The sequence below is a fragment of the Petaurus breviceps genome, unplaced genomic scaffold (assembly GCF_028583685.1).
Source record: "Petaurus breviceps papuanus isolate PSGF00001 unplaced genomic scaffold, PetGlider_PUasm1.0 90625, whole genome shotgun sequence".
In the NCBI taxonomy this organism is placed as follows: Eukaryota; Metazoa; Chordata; class Mammalia; order Diprotodontia; family Petauridae; genus Petaurus; species Petaurus breviceps.
In genome coordinates, this window is record NW_027187289.1 from 1,552,698 (window position 1) to 1,579,512 (window position 26,815).

A 26,815-nucleotide genomic window follows, 5' to 3' on the forward strand; every position below is an offset into this window, starting at 1 on the left:
CTTTGAGATTCTGGGAGTCAAGAAATGTAGTTTCCAATCCTGGCTCCATTTATTATGTGAATGACCTTGGGCAAATTGTTAACTTCTCTGTCTTAGTTTCCCTTAACTATAAAATGGGGTTCTTTTTTGCATACTTCAAAAGGTGGTTCTTAGCGTTTGGCCCATTTATTTGTGGAGGTTCTTTTAATAAGAAATTTATTCCTCTCAAAATCATGTTCCATGTTCTAAATGAGATTTAAGCCAGGACACAAAATGTATAATAATTTACCATGGCCAGCTGGGTATATATTCAGATTCAGTCTCAGCATAAATAGCCTTAACATGAATTCTTAAGAAACTGCTGAGAATTCAGTATCTTAGCTCACTGCTGGGATTAATTTCTTTTCAACAGACTGGCTGTCTAGAGAATACTCGTAATGCAGTAAATGAAAACATATGTTTGTGTTACTGACGGCAGTGGGGGAATGGAAATGTAACTGAGGGATATTCAGGAACCACTTCATGGAGAGAAATTGCTGGCTTGGCAACTGCTGGTGCAGAGAACAAGATTCACTTAGTAAAAAGTTCCTTTTTATGCCCTATTTTTCTTCAATTTGTTTTTAAAGGTTAGAGTGCATTAAAAGCTTCAAAATGTGAGAATAATTTTTCATTAAATAATCTTTTTCTGCAGACAGAAAATTTTGATTTTAAGATTAAAACTTTGTTTAGAGGCAGGGTTAGTGGCCTTTGCTGTTCAGGCCTTTTTCCTGTCATCTCAGATTAGCACAAGTAAGGTCCATTGTTTACATGAAAAAAAAAATTTAAGTTTCATAATTTTGCTTCAAATGCAAAAGGAGATTGTGCTATAGTCATCAAATCCACCATAGCATGAGGAGGTCAAAAGACAATGAAAAATTGTTCTTTCTAATTGAGTTTGCTTTTATTGGCTGGTTGTCTTAGAAAACTTTCAGTAATGAAAAGGACACTGGTTATGTTCAAATTAAATTGCTGTAAAAAGAAGAATTCTTTCTTCTCTTGTGTATGGGAGTACAGTCTTTTTGCTTAAATTTTACTATTGGCTTAACCACTCCTGTATTCAAATCGCTTAAAAGAAATGCTATTATTAATTTTTATTAATATGTAAAATTTTTATTAACTTTCCTCCTTCTTTGTATCCCAGTCATTTGCTCTTCTTCTCACCTCATAAAGCTTTCTCCCAATTCTGTCTTTGACACTCCTTCCCCTATTCCCCCAAATCTCTTAGTGATCTCATCTGTTCCTATGGTTTTATCTGTCACCTCTGTAAATAACTCACATAACATTCGATCTTGAGTGCTACATTCTCGTTTCCACTTGCCTGCTGGACATTTTAACCTTGGTGTTACTTTGTCAACTCAAGTTCCACATGTCCAAAGGTGAACTCATCTTTCTTTATCATCCTCCTGGTCTCCATAGTTCTATGTATGTTAACAACTCTTCTCAAAATGATTGATCAAAGCCTCAGAGACTTCCCTCTCACCGACACCCAATCCATTTATTTGCCAAATTCTGCCAGTTGCATCTCATATCTCTGCCACTGGTGCCCTCCATTTCCCCCCCAGATGTATCATGCGAGTTCAGGCCTCATGTTTGAACTGTCACAACAGACTAGTGTTCTAAATTCATCTCATGCTTTTGGTGTCTCCATGCTCCAGTCTATACTGCAGATGGTCCACATAGTAATAGTCCCAATGCATATCTTTATCACATAATTCTCTTACTAAAAAACCTGTGGAAACTTTCCAGTATCTACAAATAAAGTTCAACTACTTAGCCTAACATTCAAGCCCTTCCACAATCTGACTCTAGCCTACTTTTCCATCCTTGCTTCACATTAGTCATTTTCAGATAGTATATGTTCCAATGATAACACTTTATATTTACTGTATATAGATTTTTAAAAATTTTATTGTTCCTCATGACAACTTTGCAAAGTAGATAAGACTAACATATGAGCCAAATTTTATAGATGAGAAAATAGAGGCTTGTGGCAATTAAAGGACTGCCTCATGGTCACATAACTCATGAAAACCGCAACTGAGATGTAAAGACAGGTGTTCTGATTGAAAGTCTACTACTCTTCCTACCATATCACACTGACATCTCAACATTATGCTTGTTTGTTCCCTGTGCCTGGCATGCCTTCTTCCCCCATATCTGGCCTCTATTAGTCTCACTTCATCCCTTCTCTCCATTTCTATGAAAGGCAGAAGAATATATTGACAATACTACTACCTTTGGCTCTGCTGCTGATTTTATTTGACTTTTGGTCAGTTATTTTTTTTTTCTGGATCTCAGTTTCCTCACCTGTGAAATGAAAGGGTTGGAAAAGGTGATCTCTAAGGCTTCTTCCAGCTCCAAAACTGTCATCCTATGGTACTGTCAAAATACCCATTGGAATATTTTGGTTCTTCAAGTTGTCTTGAGTCAGTTAAATGGATCAGTGGTTAGAGAACTGGGCCTGGAGTCAGGAAGACCTGAGTTCAAAATGAGCCTCAGATAGCTATTAGTTGTGTGACCCTGGGCAAGTCATTTAACCTCTGTCTGCTTTAGTTCCTCAAATGTAAAATGGGGATAATAATAGTACCCTCCTCCCATGGTTGTTGTGAGGATCAAATGAGTAAATATTTGTAAAGCACTTAGCATAGTGCATGGAACAAAGGACTTTAATAAGTGCTTGTGGTTCCTTCTTTCCTTCCTCAAGTCATCTCTCTTTTTTTTTTTTTTTTTTTTTTTCACAAAACCTGCCCACAAACTTGTATACCCTTGTCATCTCTTAATTTTGTCTTCTATTTATATTTGTGCCTGTCGGGTTTGCCCTGCTAAAGAGTAAGTTCCTTACGGAGAGATTCTAAATGACTTCATATTTATCTTTGAACACCACACAAAGCACAATACTTTTCTCTCTTAAGCACAGCCCTTAATGAATGTTTAAATAAAGAGTAAAATTTCCTACTAGAAATGTCTTTTTGGGCCTTCTGTAAAAATTCATGATATTTATCAATTTTTTTTTCTTTTTTTTAAGCAATCGGGGTTAAGTAACTTGCTCAAGGTTACACGGCCAGTTATTTCTGGGTGTGGTGCTGAGTGTCTGAGCCCGGGATTCGATCTCCAGGTCATCCCAACACTGGAGCCAGTGCTCTTACTTGCTGAGCCACCTGGCCACCCCCCAAGTTATTTTATCTATATGTCAGATAGAACTCTTTGGGGAAAATGTCTTTTAAGTTAGGGCTTCAAAAAAAGAAAGTAGGCTTATATGGAAGACAGTGTAGCAAGTCAATTACTTTGAAATGTAGATGTATAATCTCTTAGGTGTATGTTATAAGAATTTATCATACGTATCCAGTATACTTTTATTAAATGACCTAGGGGGAATTCACTGGTATATATAAGCATATCATACTGGCTTCATATAAAGTAATAGGATAGTATTTTAACATGGAGGCACTGTATTATTTTGTTAATTATCCACTGTTTGACTTAGTGACTTTCAAAATTTGTTCATCATGAGAGCACGTACGGTGCCAGGGAACTAATGGTTGTGAAAAAGTTATTTCCCTTGATTGAAAACTTCCTCCAAAAAAAATCCTAATTCAAATGTAATTTCCCCTTAAAAATTTCAAGCTTGTTGTGAAAATGGTAATTGACTTTTCTGTGTATTTTTAAAAGCATGTCATTGTGTCATTTGTCACTGGATTTGCTAGTATATGTAATTGTGATAATATGAAAGTGGCCATCACTATAGTGTTCTTATGGCTGCCAACTATGATATTAATTTGAAGGGGGCTGGTGTGGCAAGATGTGCTCATCTATCTTACTGAGAGAGCCATAACTTGTCAAATTAGACATGAAAATTTATTTACTTTTCCATTTGCCGTCATCTTCCTCTCATCTCTTGCTGATTTCTTTCTTTTTCTTTTGACATATATTTATATATATACATAGATAGATGTAGATACGCACATATTTTGTAAAATTAAGATCTTTCTGTAAAGAAATAGGCTTCTAATGGAATTCTGCCCCAATAAAGGAACCTAGACTCCCAACCACATTACTGAAAATGGCTGATGCTCTATTATTTTTTATCTTTGCTGTTGTTGTTCAGTCGTTTCAGTTGAACCTGATTCTTCACGACCCTATTTGGGGTTTTCTTGGCAGTGGTAGTGGAGTGGTTTACATTTTCTTCTCCAGCTTGTTTCATGACTGAAGAACCGAGACAAACAGGGTTAAGTGACTTGCCCAGAGTCACATAATTGTAAGTGTCTGAGGCTAAATTTGAACTCAGGTTCTCCTGACTCCATTTCTGGTGCTCTAATTGTGCCACCTTGCTGCTAATGAGACAGGATTTAGGCAAACAGTCCCTGTTTCTTGGTGAATTGGCTTTCCTTTTGAGAAAATTTGATGTTGGCACTTGTTAGACTTGCAGCTGACTCAAGATTATTTATGGAGTATTTTAACATCTCTCATGTTTAGAATGTGCAAATCACTAAAAGCCCCACCCCCAGCCTTCATTTTAATTTCTTGGAATGCACTGTGCTACTTTTTGACCATTAAATGAATGAAAAAGCATTTACTCTGTGCAAAGTACTGTGCTTGGCACATTTCCATTCATTTTAAACAAAACACATAAATTTAAGTAAAATTTGAAATACATTCATTAAAATTTTAAAAGCAAAATGTTCAATACATATGGGTTTAAAGGAAGTATGTAGAAGTATTACATTAATGGTGAAAGGAAAATGTAAATATTCATTAAGACAACAAATATTCATTTAAGCTTCCTTAAAGCTGCAGAACCATTGATTATAGTATTATTTGATTATACCTGGTCTTTGCAGTTCATGAGAGGTGGAAGGAAAAATGGTAGACCAAGGTAGACTATTTATTTGACATTAAAAAAAATATACAAGTTGTCTTCAAGAGAACTGGACATGAATGTTTCAGTCTGTGGTAGTTTTTTCTCGAATATTTTTACATGCTGGGCCTTTTAAAATGGAATGACTAATGAGAATTTCTTCCTTATATTCTTCTCTACACTTGTACTTAAATTACCTTACAATTTAAGGATGCCTCACATTGTATTTTTTCTCTTTGGTGTTCTTATAAGAATTTCCCATTTGATATTCTGTCTCAGGCCTTGAAAGTTTTTCTGGATGGCTGCCAGCTTGATCACCAGGGACTTATGGAATCTTTGCCAGTTCATATGCAGGCCAGATTATTCACTGAGAGCCTCCCCAACACATTGATCCGAGGCTTTCCACTGAAAACAGGACCCACCAGGCCTTTTTGTAGACTGACCGTGGTAACCAGAATCTGAACTCCATAAAGCAGGATGAGCAGATTTTTATGTCAGGTCATAAATAAAGTTCCTTTGGCATTCTGGATAAAAGCCTAATTACCAAGGGGAGACATTTTAAACTTGGTGATGCCAAAGATAATGTGAGTTTCCATTTTTGGTAGCATGACAGACTGCCAGGTGTCAGTCTATATTTCTTTGTCTCTGGCTCATTCTATCCTCCTTTCTCTTCTCCTTCTGCCACACCCTCTCTCCCATTTCAGTACTGTTTCTTATCCATCTTTTAATACTCAATTCAAATACTACCTCCTCCCTGAAACTATGTATGATTTTCCCTCTTCCCCCCCTCTCCAATGCCTTGTAGTAACACATTTCCTCCCTAGACTTGAAATAATACTTGTTTTTTGTACCTTATTACGGAATGTGTGATATTGTGTAATATTGTAATGTATTTATGTTTTCTTCCCCTATTAGATTGTAATGCTGTGAGGACAAAAATGGTGTGTCTTATACCAATTTTGCATCTCCCTTAATTACTAGCACGATACTTTTCATATAGTACTGTACCAACCACTTATTAAATGTCTGTTGCATAGAAATATGTATGAATTTCCAAATGAATGAATGGACTAGTAAGAACCCACTACAGTATTTTCTACCATTGGGTGTGTATTGTCATAGGTTTTACACTGTCCATCATGCAGGAGAAAATGAAAGAACCTTGGGGGTGGGAGGATTTTAGGGTGGAGAAGGAATGGGAGGGAAATTGCCCCTAGTGTAGCATATGCAGAGCTAGAAATTTGATTTGAGTTCTTAAACCTGGTATATTTGTCCTTCAGCTTCTATAAACTTTAGAGTAGACTGATGATTGCATGCTTTTTAATACAAAAAAGGTCAATAGCAACTTGTATCCTATGTTTACAGCCTACACCTTGTATTTTGATACAGCCTAAACCTAGTATTTTAAGGTCTGTTGTAGAGAATCTGGGTGGAGACCAAGATGAGCAGAATTTTTTTTCCTAGGCACTTTTGCATTCCACAGAAAAGCAACTTGAAAATATTCCTTACGTGCACATGTTTGATGGTAGTAATTGGGGAAGTTGAAAAGAGAGTATAACTCAAAAAAAGAATCCCACCTACACACTGCAAGCAGTTTTAATAACATGGGTGGCTTTTAGAACCATATGATTAAACAGAAAACCAGAAAATTTCCTGAATTGGAGACCAAGCAGAAAAAAAATAGTCATACTGTGATTCTAGGTAGGTATCATAAGCATTTTAAGAATTCTGTTTATAAGAGATGTCTTATTTCTCTTATACATTAAGGCCTGTGGATTAAAGGGTTTTTCATCTCTTATATGATTTTTAAGCTTGCCCAATACACTAAAATAAATCAATAACTGAGCGAAACAGAGTCAATCAGAACCTATGTAATAATAGTGTGCATTAATGTAAAATTTTGAGATTTACAAAGCTCTTCACATGTTATGTTCTTTGATCCTTACAACAACGATAGGTGGTATTATTAGGTAATAATAGCTGGCATTTACATAGCAGTTTTTAGTTTTCAAATCACTTTATGTGTGTTTTCTCATTTGATTCTTACAACAGCCTTGTGAAGTATATGCTATCATTAGTCCTGTTTTACAAATGGCGTAACTGAGTCTGGAAGAGGTTAAATAAGTGCCCAAGGCAGGATTTAAACTCAGGAATTCCTGACTGTAAGTCTAACCACTTTAGCTACCAAGAACTAAAATTGCTTATTCTGCCCAAAAGTCTACCACAGGTGATTTGAGGGCTGTCTGTCTCCTTTATTGGATATGCCAATGATAGAACAGATAAAACAAGGACAATATTTCCTTCAGTTTTTAAAGTGCAAGGTGTCAGGATTTCAAAGTGGATTACTGTAGGTTTGGACTTTGAAGAAGGCAGTGGAGAGAGAAAGGACTGGAACTTTAAACTGAATTTACAGCGTGACTGATTCATATGAGGGAAAATGAAGAACTTTGAGATGGTGACGTGAATTTGGGCACGTTGCTTCTCAGATGTAGTCTCCCCACCTGTCAAGTGGGGAGTATGGACTGGGCTTTCTCTTAGGAGGCAGTGTTTAGTGGAGAGAGTGCTGAATTTGGAGTCAGAAGATCTGAGTTTGATGGCAATGATGTTACAAGTACTTACTATGTGCCAGGCACTGTGCTAAGCTATTTCCTCACAACAGCCCTGGGAGGCAGGTGCTCTTATCATCCCCATTTCACACATGAGAATACTGTAGCAAACCGAAGTTAAATCACTTGTGTAGGCTTACAGAGCTAGTAAGTGCCTGAGACTATATCTGATCCATTTTAGCACCAGTGGTCTCTGTACTGTACCACCTCACTACCCTTGTTTGAAACCTAACTCAAAAATTTACTTGCTGTAGCTATGCAGTCAGTGACAAATCACTTAAATTTCTTTATGCATCTCAATTTTTTTTTCATGGAAAAGGCAGATTGCGTTTAACAAAGATTGATTAAATACCGTTTTATATGGAAGGTATTCATGATATAGAGATGTGTATGATAGAAGCCCTCTTCTCAAGGAGCCTCCAGTCTCATGTATGGGGTAGACAGTCCTAGGAATAGCCATGAGATAGGGGGTAGTGACATTAACAAAGGAGGGGGCCACAGAAAATACTTTGAGAAATTTAAAGAGGAATAGATCACTTTTATCTAGAAGGCAGGGGGTATCACATAAGGCTTCATGGAGGAGGCACCATTCAAGTTGAGTGCTGAGGGAAGGAAAAAGTTTCAGCAGATGAGAATAGGAAAGTGGGGAGGGAGAACAGATTCCAAACATGGAGAATGACAGAAACAAAGGGACCCAGACGAGCAAGAGAGAGATGAGACTGGAGACAGGTTGGCAGTCACACAAAAAAAACATAGGAAAATCAAGGATATAGTCATTTGTCCCTGTGATATTTCTAATAGGCCAGTATTCTCAAAGAGATCAGAGAAGGAGGAAAAGGACCCATGAATATATATAAATAATTGCAGCAGGTTTGTTTTTTTTTGAAATGGCAAAGAACTGGAAATTTAGAGAGTGAGTGAGTGCTCATCCTTTGGGGAATGGCTTATCAAATTATGGTATGTGAATGCAGTGGAATACTATTGTGCTGTATAATGACGAAAGGCTCAGATTCAGAGAAACCTGGGAAGACTTGTATGAACTGATAGTGAAATGAGCACAATTTGGATAGACTTAAAATCTCTGGTTGAAGCAATCACCCATCACGTTTCCAAAAGATTGATGATGAAACCCATCTCCTGACATAGAATTAATGGATTCGACATGCAGAATGAGACACAAACATTTTTGGACATGAACAACATGGGAATTTGTTTTAACTATACAAGTTTGTTATAAGGGTTTTGTTTTTCTTTTAAATTTGAGAGAGGTAGGATGGAGAGAAAATATTTATTTTCTTGATAATTTTTTTAAAAAAAGCAAATAAAGTGGAAAATAAGGAAGGGAATAGTATAAAAATAATATGACACTTAGGGTAGAAATACAGGCTGGAAGCATGTTGTGGAACATTTGAATATAGTGGTCATAAGTTAATACTTGATTTGGTCAGTGATAGTGAGTCATAGAAGGTATTTGTATAGGAGAATGGCATAATAATACATTAAGCTGGGGCAGCTAGGTGGTGCAGTGAATAGAGCACCAGCCTTAGAGTCCGGAGGACCTGAATTCAAATCTGGACTCAGACACTTAACACTTACTAGCCGTGTGACCTTGGGCAAGTCACTTAACCCCAACTGCCCTGCCTTCCCCTCTCCAGAAGAAAAAAAAAAAAGCAAAATAAATACATCAGGCTATTGTGAAGAAACCTTTCTGTAAACTTTAAAGTCATACATCAGTGTGAGCTAACATCTAAGCTTCATTCTTCTTAGAGGACACTGATTCTCTAGTCAGGATGCTTTTCAATCTTTGCTATTATTTAATAACTTTAACCAAGGCGCAATGTATGTGCGTTTGGCTTCATGTGGTGCTAGATAACTTTAATTTTCTTAGATGAGTGGTTCATTTCAGAAACTAGAAGATTTTATAAGAAGCAAAATGAAACCTCAGAAATTGGACTTCTGACAACTCAACACATGCCTAGTTTCAAAATAAAAAATGTTGGTATGCTTTAAGGCCTACTGTCTCTCCCTTATTTAGGCAGGACACTTTCTAATTTTAGCAAGAAAAAAATCCATTCACCATTCCAACAAAAAGCTATTGCCTTCTTAATCTGTGATATCTGAATAGGTTACAGGTTTTGGAACTTCCTTCCTTTTCCAAGTCTTTTCCATTTATGAGCCTGGCATCATAGAAGCTGTATGTAATGGCTTTTTATTTACACATCTTTGTCTACCAATGGGCATGTCCTGGTTACACAGATGTAAACATATGTTGTTTTTTTCATAATGTTGAAATGTCCATTCTCAGATAAAACATTTTTGCCCTTAATGCAGTTACGTGACTTGCCCAGGGTCACACAGCTAAGTTAAAATCCTACCCCAGATACTTTATATCTTTGGGCAAATCATTAACCTCTCTGGTCTGAGGTTTCCTTGTATGAAAAACTAGGTTAGGGTTGGATTTGAAGACCTCCAAGGTCCTTTCCAGTTCTAATTTTATGTCCCTCTTCTCTTTATTCTCTTATAATTGATTTTGATGTATTGAAAAAATGTTTTCCCAGCAGTAACTGTTACCTCTTTTGCTCTTAGCCATTACAACCAGCCACTGACTTCTAAAAAAACATCATACGCATTTGAGATATAGAGTTCGTGCTACTCAGTGGTCTGGAACGAACTGAAAACAGTCCCAACTCTGGTTTTATAGAAGCAGAATGATGAGGATTTAACCCATTCCAGTCTGTACTGCTTATTGTATACGTTTGCTCTAAAGCACCTTGGTGACCTACCTTTTAGATCTCCAGTCTTAGAGTGAATTACTCCTTTGCTACTTCCTCTGGGAGAGCACAGGAAAAGAATCATGCCACGTGGACAGAAGCTCTGATGCTGCTCCAGTCTCTGGCTAGCTCCAACATCTGCAGAATGTTAGGAGTGGGCCAAGCCAAAATGTGAAGCTAACTTTGTACTTGGGGCTTCACAGATTTCATTGAACATTGTCAGCAGGATGAAAGGAAGAGGAACAGGCAGAGCTGGGGATAACTGTCCTAATCCCTTGTTTTATTTGGAGATAGCAAAAGCCTTCTTCAATAATAATCCATCCAGAGACAGAAAGATTTGGAGGGAAGATGCTCACAGCCTGTTCCTTTGCTGAAATATCCTGTTGTGGGGCTTGGGGTAGGATAGAAAAATTCCCACTTCTGGGGGAAAAAATAAAGGTGACAAAATGCATTCACACTCAGGGTAAATACAGCCTCTTATTTTATATTGTTATTGTTTTTCACTACTCTCATAAAAACTCCCCCAGCATACATTTAAGCTGTCTTCTCCAAATCTTAAGTGATTCTGTTCTTTTTTTGGCTGGGGGGAAAAACCTGCTCAGCTTTGAATGGGATTAGTAAGTGGGAAAGGTGTGGGTGGGAAGGAGATTGTATGAAGTTATATGAAGAGCATTTACTAATGTTTATGAAAATATCAACATTTGTAGTACAGATGGTACTTTTTGATGCAAAACATGCTTGTGTAGGAGTAAAAAAAAATTAAACATATGTCTTGAATTTTCTCTGTGCAGATCATTCCTTAAATAGCCTTCCTTGTGTTACTTTGGCTTTATACATGTTGAGACCACTGTGTCTTATATCCCTCATAAACACTCTTCCCCTTCCCCCACCATCCAAAACAAAACAGACAAACAGACTATGACTGGTTTATTTGGGAGGAGGGGTGGAGAAAGCCTCCAAGCAACTGGAGGGTAGTCTGTAAATTAAACTACAACCTTTTTTTTTTTTTCCAGAGCAGGTTAAGTAACTGGATCTGTTTTGCTTTCTTAGTGTAACTGAAAGCTGAGTAAGCCCTAAGGCCCTTCCACAAGCCTACTTTAAAGTGATGCAAAGGTTAGGATGATGAGCTTATGTTGTAGAAGAACTTGGAATGACTTTTGGCAAAGAAAGATGAAACTAGCTCTATTTAAAATTTTTATATATAGTCAAATTAAATCAGTAAGTATTTTTTAGTTGGTTATGCTGTACCAGTCACTGTGCTAAAAGCAGCTAAAAATAATTTAAAAAGCAAAAACAGTCAAGGAGCTCACAGTCTAATGGGGAGACTGCATGCAAACTATGCACAAATAAGACATTTACAGGATAAATTAGAGAAAAGAGAAAACATTAGCATTAAGGAGAACTGTCAGTGTCATTAATAGCAGCAGGTTAATATATGAAAATGTCACTTGCTCATTGTAGATTGTATAGGAAAAAGACTAGGCCTTGTCATTTCTATTTAATGAAATATTTTTAACACATAAAAATAGGGGGAATGAGAAACCCAGGGTATAGTCCCAGGTAGTTCTTTTAGTACATCATCTTTTTCTAATTCTGATTATAGGTGATTCTGGGTTGCAGAGTATATGTATTGATTTACTTTTGACCAAGTTTTACTATCATTATTGGATAATGTGGTATGATGGGTATAGAGAGCTTTCTGTGGGATTTATCTTCATTGTTATGTTATATGCCACTGAAGTCAATGGGGGACTGTAAAAATTCATTTTGCAAATTCACCAAAAGAGAAAGATCTTAACTCCATGACCAGATGTGGAAAACTGCACAGTCTGTATCTACAGCAATGCATGGAATCCAAGGAATCCAAGCAAGTCATGGGGAATTTCCCTAGCTCTAAGAAGATCTGGGTTCAAATCCCATGTCTGACTGTGTGACACTGTGCAGGTTACTTAACCTGTCATGGCACTAGGGCCACTTTATAAATTATAATTGCAGAGAAGGTACTAGCCTGCATTGGTAGAGGGAATGTCTTCATCTATGTCAATGGAATCATAGATCCAGTTCTTATCAGTCCTTATCAACCTTATCAGCATCTTTATTCTTTGTTTTTCTGTTGTTATAAATTTTCTACCACTTTTTCCTTTGTTGCCTCCAGTTCTACTCCCAGCATTTGGTGTTATGTAACAACCCATTATTTTTTTCTACAATTAACCTTTTTGACTTAAAAAAAAAAAACTTTAATTCTCTTAGTTGTTGAGAATCAATTAGTGTCCTGTTTTCAGAAAGATAACTACTAATTTTGTGCGCATTTGTGTGTTTAGGTACCTGTGTGTGGTTTCAGGATTTGAGTTAGGGTATAGTCAATAGAAAAACTATGAATTGATAGGGTATTCCCTATAAAATCTTAAAAAAAATGAGATGCAATGATAATGTAGCACCAAAATTCTGGTGGATAAAATATAGCTTACTTATTGAGGTATAAGACAATTCTGGAGATGGGTAATACTAACCTTACTTCAAGAACTTAACTTAAAAAATTCCTAATGTTTTATTTTGGAGTTGTTTATTAAAATCACTGCAGCATCATTTAGAGTTGGAAGTCATAATTTAGAGTATCTCTTTACACCTGTGTTAATTTAAACTCTCCTTGACTTTTAACCAGTTTTATTTGGAAATGTTTTACAAAGTGAAGGACTGACCTCCATTGAGGATCCTGGAGTATGAACCTCTGCCATATTTTTTGCAAGTAAAGTGAATTTTGGCTTTGAGAATTGGACTGAGACTCAGGAACTTAAGGTCCTAGTTTTAACCCTGTTGCTAATTTACCATGTAATCTTAGGCAATGCACTCATCATCACTCTTTCTGGTTCAGTTTTCTTTTCTTCAGAAATGGGAATAATAATATCATCTGTCTAACCATCACAGGCATTATCAAGACAAAGCAGAGTAATATATGTATTTTGAAAAGTATGAAGTCCATCTACTTAATATATTATGCCTAATGTGGTTATATAGTTAAATGTGGTTTGTGACTCTAGAAGGTAATTATTTTGTATAATATTAAGCCAATTTATAGTTTTATAATCCACATGCATTTATTTCTTACCATAAATCATATATAATTAAATCAAATTGTCAATGTTTTATCCGCTGACATTATACTATGATTCTCTGAGATGGCTCTAACTCATAACATAGGAATGAAGCATGAATTATGTCAGTAACTTGTGATTTTGTGATTAATGGTTACTTTGATGACATCACACAATTCTGTACTCTGACAAAAACATTCATGTGATCCTTGGAGGGGAGGGAGACACTGATGACCTTAAATGATAATAAACATAGACTAAATGACATTTAAGTAGATGAGTAGGAATTGGTGGGTGGTCATAGATTTTAGAGTTGGAAAGGGCTGCAGAAATGCTTGAGTACAGATTCTTCAATGTACATATGAAAAAAACAACCACTGATGGTTAGGGATTTGCCAGATCATTTTGCAATTAGGTGGCACAGTGAATAGAGTGCCAGACCTAGAGTCAGGAAGACTCATCTTCCTGAGTTCAAATCTGGCCTCAGACACTTACTAGCTGTATGATGGCCAACCATTCCAGTATTTTTGCCAAGAAAACCCCAAATGGGGTCACAGAGTGTCAGATACAACTGAAGAACTACAAATGACTACTTAGCATCAGAGCTAGAATGAGAACTTGGGTCTCCTGACTCCTCATCCAGTGCTGATTACTTTAACTCTATACATGTTACTTTAGCTTTATACATTAAAAAAATGTCCACAGTCAATATGTTTTGCATGCCTACACATGTATAACCTATATTGAATTGCATGCCTTCTTAATGGAGGTGGTTTGTGGAGGGAGGAAGAGATAAAATTTGGAACTCAAAGTTTTAAAGACAACTGTTAAAGATTGCTTTTACATGCAACCTGAGGGAAAATAAAATACTACATAAAGCAAAAAAAAAAATCCATAGTCAAAGTCAAATTAGGTTTATACTGATTTGTATAAACCTGTGCTGATTGCTTTAGCTTTATACATGGCATTTTAGTTTTATACATGTGCTTGTCTTTCTACATGTTCTACATTATTTGTAGAACTGAGTTTGATAATGTCTAATCCCATTTCTGTGATTTTGAAGTGATCCAGTTTGTTTATTAAGGTAGAACTTGATCACTTGCTTGCTTTATGGGGGTAGAGGGGACAGACACCTAGGTGAATTGGGAGTCACTATTTGGAATGCCATACTTTTTGGTACTTTGGGTACTTACTTGATTAAAGACAATTGGAAAGTGTGTTCCAATCCCAGATTTCAATTAGACTTTCAACATTTCCAGAGTTGAAATTTGGATTAAAAAAAAACAACAATCAACATCCAAGTTGCTTGTAAAGTTCCTAACAACTGGAATACAATGATGGTATAGAAACATTTGTTCTGTGTTGTAACCAAACTGAGATCATTTTAAGAAAGTATGACGTTTTAATTTCAAGAAAGAATTTTAGCCAGTGGCTAATCCTGAAACAAGCACCACTTTGTACTGTGCAAAGAAATACTCCAATACTGACATAACCTTTTCATTTCCTGGCAATGTCCAGGCAGACTGGCTGGATTTGCCTTACAGGCTTTGTATCCTTCACAAGTGGCCTGGCTATAGCCTGACTACTAGGGAGTAAAGTTGTTAACTAATTCTTCTTTGAAAAGTGTGCACTTGTTACCATTTTTCCTTTCGTGTTGATTGTTTAGACTTAAAGAATGCATCTTATTTTTCCCTCCCCCCCCCCCTTGGACTTTTTGAACAAAGTTGGCTTGGCTGTGCCCCAACTCCTCCCCTTTGGTCAGGAGGGTAAGTACATCCTGATATGTCAGCCAGCTGGCTACCTTCCCTTGTTCACAGCATTAATATGCTTACACAAAGTATTCAGCTCCTGTTGGTTAAGGGAGACCCTGTGGAACCTGTCTAAAACTCGGTTTTCCTGCTTGCAACAAAGAAATAAGGGCTACCTATACTATACAAATCTAAAGGAATTTGTCTTTATGTTTAACCTGACAAAAACCATCAGACAAGGTCAGAAGAAACATGACAGAAATAAGTTTTATGCTTGCTGTCCCTGTCTTCTCTTTGTTAAATGTAGTACTTTGTGAGTGGTCAGTGTTAGCTAATGGTGCTTTATTATTTCTCCCAAAGAGCTTACATTACAATGGGAGAGTAAGCAAGTAGATACATACAAAATACATACACACAATTTATATGTGTGTACATATGTGTATATTACACACATGAAATACAGAATGAATTCTAAGTAAATAGATACAAAGCAAATACAAAATAGCTCGAGAGGAAGGGCACTACCAAGTGAGAGAAACATGAAAGGCTTCATGTAGAAGATGGTGTTTGAGAAGCATCTTGAAAGAAGAGAGGGACCCAATGGGGCGAAGGGAAGGAAAGGAGCACATTCCAGGCACAGACACTGGCATTGTGAAGACAGAAGACAGGAGGCAGAGCATCCTGTGTGAGGAACAAAGAGAAGATCCATTTTGGTACATTGTAAAATATGTAAGAGTGAGTATGTGGTTGGAAAAATTAGATTGGAAAGGGCTTTAAAACGGAAACAGAAATGTTTATATTTTGTTCTAGTGGCATTTTGGCAATAAAATGCTGAGGTGATAGTTTGTAGCAGTTATGTATTTGTCCTAGTTTTATACAGTTGAGTAGATTAAAAAATTATTTGGGGGCGGCCAGGTAGCACAGCGAGTAAGAGCACCGGCTCCAGCGTTGAGAAGACCTGGAGATCGAATCCCGGGCTCAGACACTTAGCACCCACCCAGATACGCCTGGCCTTGTAACCTTGAGCAAGTTACTTAACTCCAATTGCTTAGGGGCGGCCAGGTGGCTCAGCGAGTAAGAGCACCGGCTCCAGCGTTAGGATGACCTGGATCAAATCCGGTCTCAGATACTTAGCACCACACCCAGAAATAACTGGCCGTGTAACCTTGAGCAAGTTACTTAACCTCTATTGCTTTAAAAAAAAATTTATTTGAACTATTATAGGGGCTTAGGGAAAGAAGACCCTTTTTCTTCCTTGCACATAGCAGGCATTTGATAGCTTTTTCTAATTGGGATATAAACTTTTTCAAGAAGCACTTTGCCCTCTCTGTGGGGCTCTTCCACTTTAGCTTGTATTAATTACATCATCTATATGTATGTCCTGTCTCCTTACTGTACTGAAAACTCCATGAAGACAGGAACTCTGTCTAATCTAAATTTTCTCTCCCTTCATCCAGCATAGTGCCTTACAGGGTACGGTAAATCCATAGATGTTTGTTGAGTGAATTGGTGTGGACCATCAATGCAGAGGTGAATTTACTCATGATTCTGAGAGTTGCTGTGATTGAAAAATTCACCACTCTGTGGCTAGACTAGGGATGAGCCTTTCAGAGTTTAGTTATGATGCTTACCCAGCATCATAGGTTGTCTGTCACCACATCCCATTCTTGAGTTCTTTCTAGCTTCGTCCAACCTGACGAAATTTTATGATTTCTCTTGGCAAAGCTTTAGAGAACCCACAGTTGCCTTTGTGGCATGAGGACTTTTTGGCCAGAGAGCAGATAACAATACTTAGTAAGTGATTGGCGGAGAGAAGTATTCAGTGTGAGATGGGCTTGAGAGACCTATTAGTTTAGGGTTTTGAACCTTTTTTGTAATCTTTTGTATAGACCCCTTTGGAAGTCTGATGAAGCATTTCAACCCCTTCTCAGAATAACATTTTTCAATAAATGAAAGAAATGCTAAATTTCAGTTAGAGGTTAATGAAAGTATGATAAAAATTTTTCCCATCCCAGTTCATAGTAACTAGACTCTGGTCTAGTCTAATCCCCTCCCCCAATTTTATAAATGAGGTACCTAGACCCACAAACTTAAGCGGAGAGAGTTCTAACGAGCAAATTTAGTTTTCTTTCTATGTAAACACAGTGTTTAATTTATAATATATTTTGTTTTTGAAGGGAAATGTGACTATGGTAGGGGAGGCAAAGGTTTATTTTGCTAATTAAATTTTGCTTAAGTACTTCATATATACTGGGTAGTAGAGTTGGCCAGTGAAGACCATGAGGATTGTGTGAGATGAAAGGGAAAAATCATGGTAAACATAGATAAAAGTTTCTTTTTAATTCTGGGGCTCTTAAATGTGTGTGTGTATGTGTGTGTGTGTGTGTGTGTGTGTATGTATGTGTGTGTGTGTCTGAGAGAGAGATCTTTTGGCAGTTTGATGGAGCCTATAGACATCTTAGAATAATATTTTTCAATCCATAAAATATGGTTACAAAGGAAGATTATTATATTGAAATAGTTATCAAAATTTTTTTAAGTTCATGGATCTAACTGTGTGACCTTGGGCAAGTCACTTAACCCCAATTGCCTTGTTTTTGGCAATGCAAAATGAACAATGCAAAAAAAAAAAGTTCATGGACCTCAAGTTAAGACACACACCACCACCTACAATAGAAAATATGAATTGTAAGCTTCCTTGAGAGCAGGGATTGGCTTTTTACACTTTGTAGTCTTTGTGTTTTAGCATAATACATAGCACATTTGTTGTTCAGTCATTTTAGTTGTGTCTGACTCTTCTTGACCCCATTTGGGGGTTTTCTTGGCAAAGATACATTTCGTTCTTCAGCTCATTTTATAGATGAGAAGACTGAGGCAAACAGGGTGAAGTGATTTGCTCAGCATCACACAGCTAGTAAGTGTCTGGGACTGAATTTGAACTCCGGAAGATGAGTTTTCCTGACTCCAGGCCTGTTACTCTATCCACTTCACCACCTAGCACCACAGCATAAAGACACATAGTAGCTCACAAAGATGCTCATTGCATGGAATAATAGTCAAGCCAAGCCAACAAACATGTATTAAACACTTCCTCTGTGCTTGACACTATACTAAGGGCTGAGCACAGAAAAAGAAAGGACCAAAAATCCCCAGTCCTGCTGTCAAGGAACTCAGTCTAATAGAGGAGACAACATGCAAACAGCTATGTATAAACAAAATTTATACGAGATATTTGTTGTAGCTACATATTTTTTTAAAGGAAAAAATGGAATATACTTAGATTCTTCTGATACTAATATGCCAAGACAGTTGTTGCATCTGTTTCAGTTTTGGCCATCTTAAGTGGGTACAATCCAGACTGATTTAGTACTAGAGCCATTTATTAAGCTGTAGTCTTTCCCCATCTGGCTCAGTTCCACTGATATTTTTTACAGAGACCTTCAGTCTCACACTCTTCCTCTTGTCAAGAGAAACAGGGAGAACTTAGTGAACTCACTAGTAAATGTGGCAAAATGAATTGTGTTTTATTTTATTGTATTTTCCCACAGATGTCACAGGCAACCATAAATACTTTATTGCTCTAAGAATCTTAGTAGTTCATATATAATATATGCATAGATTTACATACATGTTCATATAGAAGGTTTTAGTGTGCTTTGATTTTTAAAAATGTGATGTGACTTTTAATTCTTCAGCATCTCATTTTATAAAAATCCTTACTGTTGAATCTTCAGTAACAATTGCTTAGAGATAACTTTCTGCTTGGTATTTGGCAGCATATGAAAACCTAAAGCTTTTCTCTTTTGACCTGTTAGCCGAGTGCATGAAATCGATAGGTCCTCTTAAAGTTGATAACTTTGAACTTAGCCTAAGCCTCCAGAGGAAAGATAGGCTCTCCAAGGCTGTTGTGCTCCCTTTCCATTATTATAGGCCCTCATCGTACAGATGGAGATGACTTTTCTTAAGCTATTTCAGTGGGGACAATCTTTTTTTTTTTTTTTTTTTGGGTCCACTTCTTTCTCTGGTGCCAACTGTATCTTGTTCTGGAAGTTAATTTGGTTGGTAGGATATCACTAGAAAGCTGAAACTGCTGTGCATGCCACTGTATGTGTATATGTGTCTATATTTTCTTAGAGCTCATGAGAGGAGATTTGGGGGAATGCTTAAAAATCTTCAATTATAAGGAGACATATAAGACAATATAAGGGCAACTGGGTGGCACAGTGGAGAGATTTCTGGACCTCGTGTCAAGAAAACTCATCTTCATAAATTCAAATTTGGCCTCAGACACTTGCCGTGTGATCCTGGGCAAGTTACTTAACCATGTTTGCCTCAGTTTCCTCACCTGTAAAATGAGCTGGAGAAGGAAATGACAAACCACTCTAGTATTTTTGCCAAGAAAACCCCAAGTGAGGGTCACAGAGTCAAACACAACAGAAAAGGACTGATCAACAATAACAAGGGACCAAATGCTTGACAGACATCTAAAACTTTCACTCCTTTTCAAGTTGCCTATCAATAAAAGTTCTTTAAAAATGTCAATAGTATTATAATAATCTCTTACATCAAGATGACAGGAAACGTAAGTACAGCAAACAATAAATCAGTTTATGGAATTTCCACACAAGCATCTGTAATAGCTTTAACTTATAAAATATGGCCACAGGGGACATTTATGTTTATTATCGGGTTTTATCTTCACAACCACCTATGCTTTTATGTACATAAAGAACCATAAACTTAAACTTTGCTTATGACTCTGGCTACTGTGCTCTCTCTAAGCTATCCTGTAAATGCCATAATTAAAAATCACTGCACGTGCCTCCTTGTGCACACATGTAACTTAGTTAGAGGGGATGTAGGAGTATCCATTGCTAACAAGGGGAGGTTCATTACTGTACACTGCAAGTGAGGGATAGGCCTTGACTGGGGACACAAGCAAAGATTACTTTAAGTAAAAGTTAAACAAAAAAAGGCCAAAAATCCCTGGTGTAGACATTTGAATAAATATAAGAGAATTCATTCAAAAGAATGAATGATTTTCATAGTCTATAAATGTAAAACAAACCCTTCGTGGTTAGATTATTTTGGAGATGGTATAGAGCTTTTAAAATCTGATAATTTTTTCCCGCTTCATCTGTCTAGAGTACAAGAGAGTATAAAATAGGCATCTGAGTGAATACCTATTGGATACTTGCAAGAAAAAAAAACCCTCAAACAGAAGATCAACTTAACCTTCTACTCTGTATCTAATCTACACTATTGCCATAGTACGCTTGGTTATCCATCAGTGTGCTCTATACCTATAGAAAATAATTTTAAAATAAGAACTAATTATGAAAGAAGTATTTATTAAGCACATAGTATTTGTAAGGCACTGGGCTAAGAATTGGGAATACAAATCCAAAAGAGACAGTTCCTATCCCTTAAGTAATTTATATTCAAAGGGGAAGACCACCCATGTGGTTGGGAGCTAGGGAAAAATATTTTGATCTGAGAAGTAACAGAAGGTGGTGAGCCATAGGGTGGTGAATTGACATGTCTTTAGCATGTGTAGTGGTAGGGTTGAACTGAAATGTAGGACTGATGGGTGGGCCTAACTGCACTGTTGGTGTGCCAGGAAGATGACAAAGTTATCAATTTAAGCATTTATTAAGTGCTATGTACCGGGTTCTTTGCTAAGGGATTGGGACACAAAGAAAAGAAGCAAAATAAAATTCACAGACTAACTTCAAGGAGCTTACTTTCTAATGAAGATGGTAAGTTGTTGGGGTTTTTAGGCATACTAGTATAGTGGGCTCTCACCAATCCAGAAATCATAGCCCCCAGGGTCAGAGTTCCAGCAACTGTAGTTAGAATTTGTCAGAAAGATGGCCTCTGAGGGCATTTTACAAAAATGAGGATGACCCCCCTCCTCACCAGTCAGGCAAGTTCTGATGAATCTTGATGAACTAGGGGTTTAAGAAGCATTTCCTCTGGCTGATACAGCTATGTTGGTTTAAAAAAAATATTCCTTTTATCATCTTTTGTTTTCTTTCATTCCAGAAATGAAAGTACTTGAGTTCTTGGTTGCCTTATTTTTATTTTAACTTTATAGCAATTGGGCAAGTTTATTTGTCTCATACATTAACTCCATAGAAGGAAAAAAAAAATGAAGTCTTAGAATTCATGTTGAAAATGACTATGTACATCAAAGAACAGAGAGCAAATTATACAAGTAATCATGACATGAATGCAGAAATGCCATTTTCTTTTTCTTTTCCATTCTTCTTTCGGACCAGTAGTCCTCACAAATGAAGAGAAAAGAAGCTGAAAGTATCATTCCATCAAGTGAAACCCCAAAGTGAATTTCTAGCTAGATGTCACAGAGAATGGAGTGCTGAACTTGGAATCAGGAAGACCTAGGTGAAACAGTGTCCTGCCACAAATGCTTAATTGGCTGTATGACCCTGGTCAAATCACTTAATTTACTTAACTTCAGTTTCCTCATTTGTAAATAATGGTGAGAATCGTAGCACCCACTCTACTGGGTTATTGAGACAATCAAGTGAGATTAACATATCTAAAACACTTTTTGTAAACCTTAAAGTGCTATATAAATGCTAGCTATTACTTTCAGGGAAAATGTAGTTTAAACTTTCCCTAAGGTAAATCTGGAATGCAGATTACAAGATTTAAAGTTGAAAGTGACCTTAAGAGAGTGATTATAGAGTCCAAGTTAAGATCAAACCCTTTCCTCAGTTCTCCTCCCCCATGTCCCCATCCTTAGATGTACCTCTAGTTTCAGTTATAGATGATTCAGAGTTTTGCTGTAGGAGTAACATACTTACTTGATAAAGGGGACTACTGCCACATGATACTGCTTCTAGCCTATCTTTTAGCCTTTAGAATTTTGGGGAATTTAGGCACATAGCAATACTTGTCATATTTCTCTATTTGGGAAAGGTCTGAAAGATTGGAAATATAGGTCTTGTTCACTGGTAATGTGTAATAAATGAATAGTTTAACCTTTTTTTCCAGGGTAACGGTACTTTCAAAAGAATCCCTCAAAAAGTGAATTCAAGTCTTTGTCATTAATCATGGACTCTAACCTTTGACATACAAGCAAAGGTTACTTTTTTAATTAAAATAAAAGGATAACTACATGATTTTAAAGTGCCCCCTCCTAAAAGCAAAATATGAATATCTCTGGGGAAAAAATCCTGAGCTCAGAACAATAAGCTAACATTTCGGTATTTTGGAGAAAAAGATCTTTTTCCTTCTTTTTTGTAGTTCTCCAAGACCCAGCTGAGCTATTGTGACAATTAATGAATATAAAATGCCCCCTTTCCTTGTGAATAGTTTGGCAATGGTGGCTGAACAATTTCAGGCATGAGAAGAGAATAAAGCCTTAGACTGATGAATAGCTGACATCTAACCCCTGTTCATTTCCTGGACTGGAGGCACACTTGATTCATGTAAAAGTTAAAGAAATAAGCCTAAAATATTGTGCTACATGTTTCTGAGAGATTACGTGTTTTTCAAAATACCTTTGAGAAATTCTAATAATCCAGTGTGTATTAAACTAGCATAGATGTGAACAAAAACATTTAAAAATTATTAAAATTATTTGTTGAGTTAGCATGGATGTCACTTTGTCAGATTCATTTCACATCATGACTATAGGAGACCTCTCTTTGTTTGGCCTCCCCTGGTGATATAGTTGGTGAAACCCAAGTATAAAGAAGATGAATTCCTTCAGGAATTTTTTGCCTCCCCTTTACCTGTGGGTCTTCCATAAAAGCTTCTAAAAAGAAACCATCATAAAACTGCTATATGTAACTGATGAAGCTGTTCAGGACCCTGCAATGCACACAAATGAGCATCCAATCATATAAAATAGGTTCATCTCTGGGCTCCAAAAAATTAGTCTGAGTGAAACAGAGATCTCAATCCAACCCAGATAAAACTTACTGTGTCCAAAGTTTGTGCCCACACTAGGTGGGGAGAAGGGAGCTGGTATTTTTAATTGCCTATTATGTGCCAGGCACAGCAGCAAATTAATCTATTTTAGATGAGCTGATACATTTTATTAAGAAAAACTGAAGAGATACTTTAGTCTGAACCATGGGATGTGACACTATGTGATATCAGATTCCAAACAAGTGTTGAAGTTTAGTGGTTTTTAGTTCTCTGTGTTCTTCCTGAGTTTTGTTTAAGCATAATTTATTTTCTCGGAAGTGGAAGAAATTGACATGTTTTGTAGTTGTGTAGTAAAAGGGAGGGAGAGAATCATGTTTCCCTCTGAAATTAAAACTATTTTTACTGAAGGGACAGGGTTGGGTTGAGGAGAGGAGTCTAAATTTTAAGATATAACAGTTGGAACCATGGACTTAAGGTTTTTTTTTAATGCTCTGTGGAATTTACTTAGTTATTCACTGTTTAAAAATACTTGTCCACCAAACTTTATCTGGAAATATGAAAGAGCTACCAATTGAGTTAGGATAATATGCAAAAAAAATTATGATATGGATTTGGGGAATATACATATTTTAAAATGAATCTCACAGAAATTCTTGTAGTTTTATTCTGGTTGAATACTTTCAATACAACCCGTTGACCCTTTAAACTAATTTCTGGATAGGGTATCGAGAGAATAAGACTGCAGCTACCTCCCCATTATAGAATTATATTGATTTCTACTCTGTAATTTCATTTAAAGCTTTAAGTATCATATGTTTACAACCATCATAATTTAAGCCTGAAGATTTGAATATTTTAGGAAGACTGATGCTGCTGTCCAAGTTAGTGTATAGCCCTCAACCATTTTCTGTCAGTTCTGCTTTTATTGGTAGAAAAGGAACTGCTGTCCCTTTCTCTTGCCAATTTTTAAAACATCACTATAATTTCTATTAGTGTTCTACTAAAGTTGACTCCCTGCTGATTCCATTACTTCGTGAATCAAAAGCCATAGGCTCAGTTTTATTGGAGTTTATTTTTGGTAATTTGTGTTTTGACTTGAAAAGCAAATACTTTGAACAATGAATAGTTTTCCCTGAGGAGCTGAAAGCTCTTCTTAGACAGTACATAAATCACCATTTAGGTAGAGAGCTACAATCAGATGATAATTGGTGATAGAAACTTGGGCAAATCCTTATTAACATCAGTTCTAAGATTGTGGTCTCCAGTGGTCCTCTGAACTGAAAGCTCTTAGGTTTAATCCTATCCCCTCTACCCAATCTATTTTCTACTATTGATCTGAATCCATGATGTTAAAAAAGTAGAAAATAACAAAACCTCTAACTTTTAAATGTATAGTGACAGTATATTCAAGGGATATTTTGCTTAGAGTTGAAGGAACAGAATCAGATCCAGTGGGTTCTGGGGGTAAGGAAGTGTCTGCTTAAGTCACTGATAGAAGTTCCAGTTGGAAACTCTCCCTTCCATGTGCCCTGATGTCAAAGTGACGGTGTTGTATGAGGGTGGAGGCCTACTACTTCCCACTTCTCATTCCCATTCCTCCTTTCTATTATTGGAGTTCTCTGTGTCCTCAAAGAACTAACATTAAAAAAAGAGAATTAAGACCCTTGTTGTCACCTCAGGCAAACTGGCTCCTTTCATGTTTCATATTTCACCCTGATCATTTCATTCATTAAAAACAACTCTTCCATTCTTTTCTCTGCAACTAAAAGGAGGTAGTTCTAAGAGGGCTAAGCACTATGCGATGCTTTAGAAGGTATTTAATCATTATAGATATAGCTCAACCTAATGCTGTTTATTGTTTTTTCAAAATTATAATTTTAAGTCAAAGGTTAGTAAATTTCACAGGAACAATATTATGAAGGAAGGATAAGCCAATAATCAGTGTAACAGAGAATTGGGGATTAGTTGTTATTTATCCTAATGATATTGTCAAACTGTTTGAGTAGCCTTATGAGGGATATATTTGCATGTACTGATAGATTCAGAGAGATCCTTTTAATCAGGCTGGTTCTGGGTTGCTCCAGATCAGTTATAGAATAGGTGAGTGCCTTTCAGTTAGGTGTTAATAACCATTGTCATGCTCACACTCTAGCAGCGACCTTTATAGATAGAATGGCTTTAGGACTGACATAATGTGCTGTTCCTTGACCTCTCCAGAGGTCCTTGAAGCTAATATGACCTGAGGCTACATGGGAAGGCTGTAAACAGTGTTGGGATAAAGAAGATAAAGAATAATGTAACCTGCTGTTTTGGGACCTTCCTGGTAGTAACTTCTGCTTGGCCATGCTGAGCAGAGTCAGGGAGGAAGAAAAAAGGAGTATTTTCACTATCAATACTTGATTTCTCATGACTATCTTGACATAAAGGCCTTGGGTTGCGAACATAGATACAGAGTGAAGCAGAAATTATTAAACAATGACAATGTGTTTATTTGTTTTGCTTCTTTATTTTAAGTGAAGGTTCTTTTTCTTCCCCCCTGTTCTTCCTTCACCTTCACTTCCTTTACTTTTGTTTTTCCTCCTCTTTCTCTTCTTCTCCCTCCTCCTTTTTCCATTATAAAGCAACTATAGTGGTTTTTCTAAGCATCAATAAAACATTTTTTAAATTCCAAAGTCTTTGAAAAGATGCCATAATTTGGGTTTCTGAAATATAGTGGCTACTAGGTGGAATGGAGGCTGTGAAGTTCAGTTATCTGCATGTGAAACTGAAATAAGTACAACAGCCAGCCTCCAAGGTTATGGTGACATTAGAATTGGTTCTTAGCTCATCACTGCTCCAGCCATAACACACATTTTTCAACCTTGCTTCAGTTAACTTTATCAGGGAGGTCATTTCTTAGACTCATCAGACACTGAAAGACCCATGGGAGCAAGGAAAAGTGGTATTTGGTTTCTTTGAGAAATGATCTGCAGCTGTGTAATTCTCTTTTCCCAGGTTTTTCTCTTTTACTTTATTACCTGTTAAAAAACAAGCAAAGAAACAAAATAAAATAAAAACCTTTTTTGCAGTTTATCTCAAGGCCGGCCTCTCTGTATATACATTCTAAACTTTCAGCTCTGACTTTCATTCGTCCTATTGACGATGACCTATGCTACTCAGAAGTCAGGGTGTGAAATAAAAGAAGTTTGTTGAGTAGGTTACAGTTTTGGAGATACTCAAAGGGAAGAAAGTGTGAAATCCATTTCCAAATGATCTTTGTTGGGCACGAATTGATAGCATGAGCAAAAGTTATAGGAGAGAATTTTTTCCCCTGCAATTGACACAAGATAGGATAGGGACTGGACCTTTGGTTTAAGGTTTCATTTATTTAAGGAACTCTCAGGTGAGGAAGCTCCCCCTATCAATGTAGGTTGGCACCTTAATTTTAATTTAGAGATTTTAAAGTTCAGTCTTAAAGAGTTGACTAGAAGCACTGAAAATGTAGATGATTTGTTTAGGGTCACAAAGCCAGTATATGTTGGAGGCAGGACTTGGCCCTGTAGCAGCAAGCACCCCAAGCGTCCTCAGGGTTTGCAGCTACCACAGGTTCTTGGATCTGCTTTGCTAAAGGAAAGCAACTCAAAATGGGTTAACAAGCTTACTTTAATCAGTCAGACATATATCATTTACCTTGTTCAGGAGAAAAGGTCAGCACCCTGAACCTCAAAGTATACAGGCATAATTATCAAGACAAACATCAAGTAGACAGATTTCCAAACTGTCCAACCATTACATCCATACCCAGTCAACATCTGGGTTTCCACATTCTGGGTTTTTCAAAGCC

At 36.8% G+C, this 26,815-nt stretch overlaps 1 protein-coding gene across 3 annotated transcripts in view; it reads left to right on the forward strand.

The window, feature by feature from the left end:
* Nucleotides 1-26,815, forward strand: part of FARP1 (FERM, ARH/RhoGEF and pleckstrin domain protein 1) — a 334,579-nt gene that overhangs the window by 112,192 nt on the left and 195,572 nt on the right. The window lies entirely within an intron of this gene.